This window comes from Pyxicephalus adspersus, chromosome 3 (genome assembly GCF_032062135.1).
Source record: "Pyxicephalus adspersus chromosome 3, UCB_Pads_2.0, whole genome shotgun sequence".
Classification (NCBI taxonomy): domain Eukaryota; kingdom Metazoa; phylum Chordata; class Amphibia; order Anura; family Pyxicephalidae; genus Pyxicephalus; species Pyxicephalus adspersus.
Window position 1 is genome coordinate 118,988,946 of NC_092860.1, and position 11,814 is coordinate 119,000,759.

Consider the following 11,814-nt stretch of genomic DNA (forward strand, 5'->3'; position numbering starts at 1 on the left):
TTTAGGGTTCCCCAGAGTTTCTTAGGGGTTCCTTAAGCAACAAGCAATTTGGTACTCTCGAGTCAATTTAACTGACTCAATGATATTTTTGGCTATCATAGTTTCCCTTTCTGCAATAAAAACGTCATACCTTCTCTACCTATTCCCGTCAGTGAGCATGATTTATTAAAGCTCTCGGAGGCTAGAGAAGATACACTTTCATCAGTGAAGCTGGGTAATCCAGCAAACCTGGATGCTATTGTAAGCCGTGTACCGGGGGCTTTCTAGGATACAGCGAAGTCACAAACAGGAAAAAGCAGCACTGACACCAATTTATATAAAACAGAATGTACTTTACTGCGTAATATCACAATAAACAAAAATCCAAACAATAACACAAAGAAAATACATTACATACACTCATCCCAGAGGACAGTACAGTGCCCTATTTCAAAATTAGTTCTTATGACCTGCCACACACATAGACCCTAACTTACTAACTACGGCAGGTCTAATCTCAGTCTCTGGTGTTTCAGGCGCCAATCCTATAATGCGGTGCGTGCACGATTTTACTGACCCGGGTCTTGTTCTGGATCCAATGATGTCTTTAAACTCAATAGCTGCAACAAGTCTCTTCAACAAACATGAGGTCCTGCAACACAGACAGCGCTCCGTTCCTCAGTTCCTTTCAGCCTTCCTGGGAAACAATCCTTTTCCTCTGGACAGGACCTGCCTTGGACGGTGGTCAGCCTCACTCAGCCACAGCTCCTGAGACTCTAGGAACACGCTGACCCTTGGATGCGAATGGATTCTCTTTTACACACAGTCCTTGCAAGATGTCTGCTCTCCTCCTTCCTGTTTCCTCTCCTCAGAACAACCACACCTCCTAACAATATACAAATACTGGCCACTTGTTTAGCTGTGCTCAGAAACAGCGGCATCTTGTGGCTAAAATGCAGAACGACAGTAGTCCTATATTTTATTACAAACATTAAACACATGTGCTGTTTTGTCAATCTCACACTATTTGCTAGCAAATGTTTTTAGTTCTGGACGAGATCCATTCCAGATTTGCTGGATCACCCAGCTTCATTGATTAAAGTGTATATTCTCTAGCCCTGGGGAGCTTTAATAAATCAGGCCTAGTAACTCAGAAAGTACTAAAGCCTTCTGGTCAACATAATGACCAGGGAACTTGAAATTTCAGAGTTTTTTGGCTCTCATCTCCCAGGAACTAATTGCCAGTTGTAGCTTAGCTGTTTGCGAGTAATAAGACTATCTTCTGTTTACCTGCCTTTACCTGTCTTTCCCTTGCATGGTGTCTTCCTGGGTATGACCCCTGGCTCTGTTTGCTCTGGCTATGCAGACCACTAGACTCTCGTAAAGTAGACAGTAAGTATACAATGCAACTACTGTAAGTACCTAAATTTGACTTGATTCCAGCCTCTAGCAATCCATACACAGATAAGCTTAGACTGAGAATGGAAGAAACAGCACAAGGAACCAAACTATTGTGCTGCTGGGATAGCAAGGAACAAGGATGGATAAAGGGTGAAGAAAGGAGAGGAAAGTGGGTTGACATCTACTGCTTTTCTTTACACTGTCAAATCACAGGCTAAGGAGGGGCAAGACTGGTAAGAGTGACCTAACTGCCTCTTACTATCTTACCAGATACGATTGTATGTGTGGTGGGGCTGTGCAAATCTCAGGACTGGATAGAATGAAATACAAATCCTTTACAGATCCTATATATGCATTTCATCCTTATATTTAGCTCTTTGTCTGGAAAACTGATCTAATATATATATACTGTATATATTCAACACTCCACCCCCAGAATCATTCCCATGCACAAACCACATGCTAAAGTTTTGTTTCCTCCATCTTGAATTATTATATATGAAAGTGCAAAGAGGCAAAATAGCAAATGCCACTTCGATATTCTGCACAGGCTGCCAATTAAAGATTAATTTATGCAGCTCAGGAAACTAAGGGGATTATTTATAAATGTCACATTTACCCATTTGTTTTGTCATTATTTGTTCCTCGGGCATCCTCTGACAGGTTGTTTGTAGCAAATCAAGGGCAATATTCTGGCAGGAAAACCTAGCAGCTGCACCTGCCATTTGGCACAAATATTTACATGTTTCTCTAAATTCTTTATAACATGGAAAAGAGTTTCTGGATTTATAAATCTACACCAAATGGTATTCCCACCAGTGAAGCAACACATTGTTTTCTATGGTAGTCATTCATCAGTCCAAAACAAGTTCTAAATACTGTTAAACATATAGAAGGTCAGAGTTCATAAATTATTATCACAGGTAAATGAATCTGTCTACGGCAAGGCAGAGATTCAGTATTGGTTTACATATAAAGTCGCACCTTTGAATTGTTTAGGCGATGATGCTGGCTTCTGAACTTTTTCTCACAGTTTGCCAACCCGGAGGAATTTTGTTAACAAGCATACACCCCATGCAGAAGCAAGGCAGGAGCACATGTAAATAATCAGGAGAAGAAGAATTTTCAGTAGGTTAAAAAAATTTAAGAGATAATAAGCCATAATTACTGCAATGTTGTTGGACAAAAAATACTATCTTGTATATTTTTTTTCTTTAAGCAAGTTAAGTGATGCTACATAATATCTGTAGAGTTTAAGTTAATTTGATTTACATGCACAATGACAGACACAAAGCACAACTGCATTATCCTGTAACAGGGCACATTAGCTAAGAAATGCTAGGAAAAATGCTGTAGACCAATGTTCTTCCAGAGGTTGCTAGGGGTTCCTTGAGCATCGAGTCCTTTGTGGCTCTTGGGTCAGTTTAACTAACAACAATGATCTTATTGGCTATCTGTAAGGGTGATATTCTTACTGTTGCCCAGCAATGTAAGATGAATCCTTTCCTCCACACTAATATACTGTGAGCTGTGGTTAAATTAATTATATCAGGGATTCCATAAGATCCTAAAGTTATTTCAATGGTTCCTGAATGCTGAAGTGGAAGTAAACTGGGAAAAAAAAGATCTGTTGATCCTTCCAGGGGTTTACTGGATTCCAGCATTGTCCTGTATCCTTCTTCATCATGCAGAGGAAGCCCTGGGCACCGCCATCTTCTTTACTCTTCTTCGTAAATCACCTAATCTCACGCTGCGCTGGCATGAATAAAAGAGGTTTTTATAACATTGATGAAAAAGCTTTGATCTCAGGCATGCCCAGAAGGAACAACCAGAAGCCTCCCAGTATCCATGACGTATGTATCCCAGGAGGCTCTGCGCTCCAATGCTGTCTTGATTGCAGTGGCTCTCCAAAAAAGGCAATATTTTTGTGTAAGGAGTATACATTTTTTGTGCATTTTTTCTAGTTCCTGCATTACTTTTTGAAATGCAGCTTCATTACAATACAGCTATGAATTAGCAAATGGGGGTTGTAATTCTTTGAAGTGACAGTTAAGCTTACCTACCCAACAGCTATGTAATGTCAGGAAAATCCCTTGCTGATTCTTGATTGGAATAAATGCTTGCCTGTTCTTTCATTTTTAATTTATGGGCTAACAAGTCCTACTTTGAGGTTTATGGTGCCCTGCATTCCATCTAACAAGGTTCTGCCTGTTGTCCTCTGTGCAGTCAAGCAATGATCATCTTCTTAACTGACATACATTTTGAGAAAATGAAGGTGGAAATGCATTCAGCACCATTTTCATATTTTCCCAACACAAATCTGACTTTCTCATTGGTATGTATTGGATTGTTTGCTACGCAGACTCAGAACTAATGAAAAGCAGCAACAGTTCCTTTCTTTTTTTTTTTTTATACCAACAACAGTCATCTACAGGAAACTGCCAGAGAACATAAAGAAGCATCCAATCTTCTGCTTGTCCACATTCTCCTAAGAGTTTATAAAGTGAGCTAAGCTTGGGTCAGCAGTAAACCAAGTCTCTTGTGTTTTTAATGAAATTTTCTGTGCATTGTAGCTTTAGAAGGTAAAACAATATATAGAATATGTTTTTTCTGTGTATCTAGCTGTTTAGCTGGAGTTACCATTTAACATTTTTTTATATCAATACTGGTGATATTAGTTTAGCAAAGAGAAAACAAGCTTGTACTAGACAGCACAAACCTTTCCATGCTGTCACTTGACATAGCCATGTCTCAAACATCTCCCTAAAGCAAATCAATTTTGACATGCTGGATTAATTTTTATGATGTGATTCATAATTCAACAGTTTAAAAAGTAATAGTCTAGGCTAAATCTGAGCTTTTTTTTCAATTTGCAGAGGATGACTTCATTGTGTGCATTCTGCTTCTTAACTTCTTCTGAAAATTCCGTAGCATTTTTAAATTGTCTAATGCATGCATAAAAAGAGTTTAGAACTGTTGCTGCATAAGAGGATTCCATTGGTCATGCTATGTATTAAGCTAACACAAGTGGTTTTTCGTCTGTGTGTTTTTTTCAATAAAGCCTACTGTGTATTGAAAAGATATTTATATAATAATATAAATCATAACAAAAATTAAAGCCATACACTTTATTTAGAGCAGCTAGAACAGTCAATTAATTTACAGACAAAATATTTTCATATTTAGATAATCTACTATTCTTAATAAAAGAGAAGCACAGCCATATAAAGTACCCCAATTTAGCCTAGTATTTTTTTTTTTAAGTAAGGAGTACTACATTCATTTTTTACAATCTCATGCACCCCGGTGCACAGCAGGTTTCAGACTGGGAGAGGTATGGGTAGCACTCTAAGACAAGTTGGCTGATAAAATGTTAGATTACTGGGTTATTATCATAAGTGTCCTGCTAACCCTTCACTATTCAGTCATAGAGTAGTTTGATCCTTGACTAAGATGTTTAGCATTAGGTGAGTTTAAAACCTGAGTATAGCTAATGGGTTGAGTTCAGTTGTCTGAACTCAAACCAATGGGTATATACTGCCAACATCCCTAAATTCCTGAATACATGGAAAGGTAGGTATATTTGTGGGACTTTAAAGGCAGTTCAGTACATGTCACAAAATGGGCTCAAATATAAAAAACAACCTTTTATTAAACACAAGCCATAAAAACAATGGATGGAAAATCCATCAAAAAGCTCAGTATATAGCAACAAACAATTGTGTATATAGTTGAGATGTTGTAATAGATTCTGATAATCCAAAACGTTTCACAGAATTATTCCGCTTCATCAGGGATTATACAAGACCTCAATAGATAAAATGCACAAGGGTGTTAAACCACAGTATATAGTATCGAGTGTGACTAACCAGCAGCAAGAGAGAGATGCTCAAACCGGAACCAATGGATCCACTAAATATACATTTTGTTTTTTTTTTGTGTCAGGTATAATCTCATTGGGTACTGAGTAATAATCAGCAGATTGGGTGAAACCAAGGTCCAAAATTAGAGTGTGTTCCTCAGCTGCATCAGATTGGACTAACAGGGTCCCACAACGAGTTTAAAACCTGGCCATGCTGTCTTACAAGGAACTCTAAATGATAAAACTGGCCAGAGAGAATGACATATTTTGACAGGTAGGATATTTTAGCTTTTTTATTTAAACCAATAATTTAGCTTTTACCTACGCTTGCATTTAAAAAGCTATGCAACATCACACAAAAAAAGTCTGAATTGAAATTACTAAACAAGTCTAATTCTGTTAGAGTCTGCCTCACCACTTCTCCTAAATCTAATCTGCAGCTGAAAACTTCATCTGTCATACAAATACAGGTAGCCCCCGAGTTGAGGACATCTGACATACGGACGAGTCGTAGGTACGAATGGGCATCTCTGCTGTTTGTGTACAGGGTGGAGGCTTGATGGAGGAGGTGGCAGTTTGCATGACTTGCAGAAGAAATCTTTTGCTGAACACAGCTATGGGTGATCTTAGGGGGTGAGCTTTATGCAAGCTCTTGTAACTCTTTAATGAACAGGACAAACTCTCCAGCTGTTTCTTTTTGCATTTTAAAGCACAACTTGCTCCAGAAATAATGAATGTCTAGGCTCCATAATTTTTTTTTGTGCTTTGTTTGTGATTAACTCACAGTGAGGCTTTTATACAGTAACTGACACCATGCTGCCTAATAATATGTTGAGACAAACATCTGTCCTAATGGCATTTATTAAAATATTGTACCTGTTCTGACTTACATACAAATTCAACTTAAGAACAAACCTACAGTCCCTATCTTGTATGGAACATGGGGACTGTCTGTATCAGATTCTAGTGTCTCTTATTCCTACTATAGTTTTGCATTAGACAATTATTAACTGAATAAGAGGAGGTGAGGCATTGCAATGTTTGGGGGCAAGGCCCAATCTTGACTTGGGCAAAAATCAAGGTTCCATGTACCGCCTCAACCTAGTATCCAGTACTTACATAAATGATCCCTATATGTGTTGTAAGGAAGTAAGAGAATATCTGAAAGATAAATGTGCATATTGATTTGTTCTGCCGTGTGTGAGAAGAAGAGATTGAAGGCTAGACTGTTCTGTTCTAAAGAGACCTTTGCATCACTACCAGCTGGAGAGAAAGTGAACTTTTGCTCTTGCTCTTCTTTCCTTTGTGTTTTGGTTTCAGAAATAATATCACATTTTTATAAAGTCACTTGGGAGCAACACTAGAACAAAGAAAAACTTAATCTTGTAGCCTTACATGTCAGATGAGTTGTCTAATAGACAAATGTGCAAATATTCGGGCCTCACCTTGCTCACCAAGCTCCATGCCACTACTTGGGTCACCTTGGTAACAATCCAGGCCTAGAAATTCTAAACTGTACCAATGAAGACAGATAATTAGTTCAGGTCTTGCTGACACAAGTAAAGATTCTGTTCTACATGCTCTGGTGATTGTAAACCAAATACATTCCTTCTTTCAGCATAGTGTTTGCCAATATCAATTCTTCTCTTTACTTTAAAACCTTGACATTTATGTAGATGTTGGAGATTGATCACATACAGCAATAGTGCAAACTACTGAATTGTGAACCAGAGCCTTGGTATCAACACTTTTATTTGCTTTTGAAATGCACATGTCTTGGGTGCATAAAGTAACCAAAAAAAGTGACAGCACAGTTACAAGTATAGGTGCAATGCAATGCATGGATACTGGCTTTATTTCCCAGCAGTGGCCCTATCTAGAAGAGAATACAAAAAATTGGTTTTCATATTTTAGTGTGTTTTACAGAAAAACAAGTTACATGGGTTTTATTAACATTTTAATGAGTTCAATTCCAAAACCTTTTTCACATTTTCACACTATGGGCCTATTAGTTTGTTTGTGTGTTACACTGTTCCAGCCCACTGAGAAGAATTTATATTTGCAGCCAGGACAATTTATTAAAATTGGCCTGATTTATTAAAGCTTTCCAAGCCTGGAGAGGATACACTTTCATCAGTGAAGCTGGGTGATTCAGCAAACCTGAAATGGATTTCTTCAAAGTCATTTGCTTTTTGCTACTGAATGTTTTAAATCCTGAACCAGATCTATTCCAGGTTTGCTGGATCACCCAGCTTCACTGATGAAAGTGTATCCTCTCCAGCCTTGGAGAGCTTTTTTAAATCAGGCCCATAGTATCTGTGCCCCAATCTGCGCTTTAACTAGCAGAAGTCACAACCAGCTAGGAGTTGAAGGCTTTGAAAGGTCAGCAGAGGGACATCAACTGTACCCTACAATATCTGTGCCCACCACGGACAGCTAGAATGTCAGCTTGCTCTTACTTTCTGCTCATATAAAAGAGCACTCAAAACCCATTTTTTTCAAACTTGCCTACCCATTTTGTTTTGTCTTTTGAAACTGTCACTATGTCCCACCACTACAAATCTACTACATATCTACCCTGTAGATATGTAAATCCTGTTTATAATATTAATAATTACCTTGAGAAATGCAATGGAGACCCATTAAACTCAAAATACAAAAGTCTCATTAACCAGATGTAAAGCTTTAGGTCATTTCACAGTTGTTGCAAGGAGGTTCCAGGTCTTTACTTGTGCGGATTAATAGGCTCCCGAGAATACTTGTTCAGTTATATTACAATCCTTCCAAACCAAGTCCTATTTCAAAAATACTAAATCATTTTGTTGAAAGGATTTAAAAATGTTTTGTAAGAACCATTGTATTAGTGTGCGTAGCACAGAAAATCCTAGTTTCTTCTAAACAATAGTAATATATACTTGAATATAAACCGGTCGAAATATAAACAGTAATGCCAATAGGTGTGTGAATACATACATCCATTGAGTGTAATTTTTAACACATTTATTTAAAACAGGAAAACCCTGCAATCCTGGAATGGATCTGGTCCAGGACATTTGCCCACTGATAAATTATTTTTAGAAATTCATTCCAGGTTTGTTGGATCACTGAGGTTCACCCATGACAGTCAATCCTCTCTATTCTTGGAGAACTTTAATAAATCAGGCTCTGTGTCTTTTGTAACTCACAACTCTAATAGGTGGGAGGTATTGCCTCATTCATGATTCCTTCCAACCCTCCAAATCCTGAACCAGATTGGATGAGGTGGAAGCCAGTCATCCTATGCCGGTACAAGGTAATTACACAGTGACATAACAATGACTTAACTGGAAATGCAAAAGGGGTCTCCAGGACATGAACAACTAATATAAACTCAGTGACTTTTTTTTAACATTCTTTTATTGTAAACCTTTGCCCGCAATTGTTTTCTGTAACATTTACTAAGTAATCTCATTTCCTCTATATAATCTCTTTCCAGCAATAAATGTCATATGAATTCTGCTAAACTCTTCAGTTTGAATAAATAATCTTCTGTTTGTGATGACATTTTAGAATCTATCCCATAACAAGCTCTATTAGTAATCTAATTAACTCATAAAAATATAGTGAGCAGAGTCATGCAAACCATTTATAGAACCTCTGTTTCTGGATTGTACAGTATTGATTATGGCCAACTTGCCTGAAATCTTTGTATGCTGTCTCAGTAATATTGGGCTATATCTGTGTAGTAAACCATCTGTTCCACAATGATTTGCATGGCTTCGCCCGCTATGGTGAGTAATAAACCTATTGTTTTTAATTTCTAATGACAAGAAAAAACCTACTATTTTCAGAAGGCTTTGTTATACTTTTTAGTTGTTTAGTGATGGGTTTTATGGCTCTTATATCTTATAAGTATGCTGTGTATGTGTCAGGAGAATGGAATGGGAGGGTCGCTATTATTCTGTCCAAAATCCAGAGTTTGGTGGAAACCTTGGTGGAGCTGGTGTTTGGTGGAAGTGTTTAACGAGTCTACAAAACTTTCCCAAGTTTCGAAGAATCACTCTACCATGGTGTCTCAATAAGCGGAAGCCTTAATCCATTGCATTTTAAATAAATGTTGAGGTTTGGGTAAAAAGAGATAGAAAAGGCTAAGAGGGAGACTGCCAGCAGTGTAGGTTTGTCTTTTTGCCCACCATAGATAGTAGGAGCGTCAAACATCTGGCACTCCTATTACGTCATTCACTTTTTCACAATAATTTAAGAGATATACATGTAAAACATATTATAATAATTTACTAAAGAATCAGAAGTTGTTCACTTAGGGTAATATCAGACCTTTGGATGACTGCAGCAGTCTGCCCCAGGCTCAATACTCCCAAGTGCTCCCATTCAACTTGAGAAGCCCTTGTGCATGCAGTTGGGGTGGATTGCGGTTGCAGTTGCTGAATGCAACATGTTCCTTCCCACCGCCCTGAAGCTCCCATTTCATTTAATGACTTGAATGCCACTGCCTTCAACTACAGCTCACTGCAGTTGAAAGCGACTGGAAGCAAACCGCAACCTCAACTGCAGCCTGACACAACACAGCTGAACTGTGGTTTAACATGTTTTGTGGTTTAACAGGTTTTGTGGTTAACAACTGCAGGGTTGAACAGTGCAGTATTAAAGAAAGAGGTGGCTGGGCATGGCTATAAAGTTGAAAGCAAAGTGAATGTTGGTAAATAGGGAGAATTTGCTGGAAAAAAACCCTGCATTTTAAAATTGTTTCTAGTACCTGATTGTTAAGTTCACAATTTGAAGTAAACACAGGTACTCTTGATTTACTAACATAAACAGCCTTGATCTTTGCATTAAATAAACCATTATGAGTCAGCCTACTCTTTTTTATTACAATGCACCTCTCATCTGGCTGACATCTTAACTCAACTATTGTTATTATATGGTAAATATAAGCATAGTCATCATACTGACTAGTCTACAATGGATCTGGCAGCTGTTTAATCTCTTCATTAAATACAATAACAACATTATGTAAGACAAGCAAGGTAAAATGTATAAGTCAAACCAATATAAAACATAAAAAATGCAAACATTACTCGAAATATGTGAACATTAAAAATACACTATATTCATGATATCTGTTTTACATGTTAAATCCATTTTTGTGATTTTTTTTCATTTTTAACTATAATTCTCTGTTCCCAAATGGTGCAAATAACTGTTCAAAATGTGAGCAATAACATTAAAAACTGAATTTTAGGTAGATATACAAACGAAGGTGAATGCAGCACTCCAAACATTATTATATTTTTGATTTTGTTTTTTCGAAATATTAGCATCTTCCTTTGACATAGCATCAGCCACAGAGTGCGGCGGGTCAAGGATGATCTCGGTTCAGAGTTCAATATTGCATGTGGATTTGTTCATTAATCATTTATTCACCATCTACATATCCAACTAATTTGGTTGGATAGGTAGCTCAAAAAGTAATTTCACTTTTTCTAAACCTCTAAAATACTGATGATATTATCCACCCTTGTAGCCAGAGAGGTTCCCTGTAGGTTTTAATATTATGCCTATAACAAAAACACAATCATTGATTTCCTATTTCAAATATTATTTTCTTATATACAAGACTAGAATATTAAACTCTATTATAATTTGTTACACTCAATTTATCAATAAGAACTTTGGTAAGAATGCATTTAAATCACCATTCAGTGCTCTTTTTAATGCATAATAAAACAATTTTTAATACTAATAAACACATCGTCTCTAAATGTAATACTATGCCTTTTCCGCACATCCAAATGAAAGCATGCTTGAATCAATGGGCGAAGAATTTATAAATAGACTCCAAAGAATTTCTGATTTATAGATTTTCTTAATATATCCAACGTGTACAAGTACCTAAGGTAATAGTCATCAATTAGTTAACAGCATGATTTTGATTAGAGAATTGTTCTATTGAACATCAAGTCATGTAAGCTAATTTGTAATAATTCCTGTGTTGTTCATGACACAGAAATGTTAAATCTATTACTAAATATTAATAATATAGATCAGTAGTGCCAGAAGTGCTTACAATTAACAGCTTTGATTTTTATTGTTTAAACCACTCTTTTACATACTGCTGTAACTGTTAAAAAAAGTGTTAGCTGGAGTTTGTTGGTAATACAATTATGGTATAGAAAGGTGATTGAAAGTCACAGAAAACTTAACCTCTTATTTCTAATGCTAAACTAGAGCACACTGCATCATATATGCTATGTTTGGTTTATGTCCATAGTTCTGCTTTAAATTCTGCTTTAAGCTCTGTTTCTTTTTTGATTCACATTGTTTTATTCTGTTGTGTGATTTACTCTTGTTTGCATACTGTTCCCGTCTACAGCATGGCAATATAATATTCAGCATACTGTTTACTGGACCTTTATTAAAACTGTGGTATGTTATATACCGTATTTTTCGGACCATTAGACGCTCCGGACTATAAGACGCACCAGGTTTTCCGCACGGGAAAACAAGAAAAAAAAAATTCATTTGATTTCCCCTGAGATCCAGCGTGCGGCACTTGTGCCCGCCCATGAAGGCGG

At 37.0% G+C, this 11,814-nt stretch overlaps 1 protein-coding gene across 1 annotated transcript in view; it reads right to left on the minus strand.

The window, feature by feature from the left end:
- The window catches only part of MTNR1A (melatonin receptor 1A), a 113,493-nt gene that overhangs the window by 31,340 nt on the left and 70,339 nt on the right, over positions 1-11,814 (minus strand). The gene's annotated exons all lie outside the window — the stretch shown is intronic.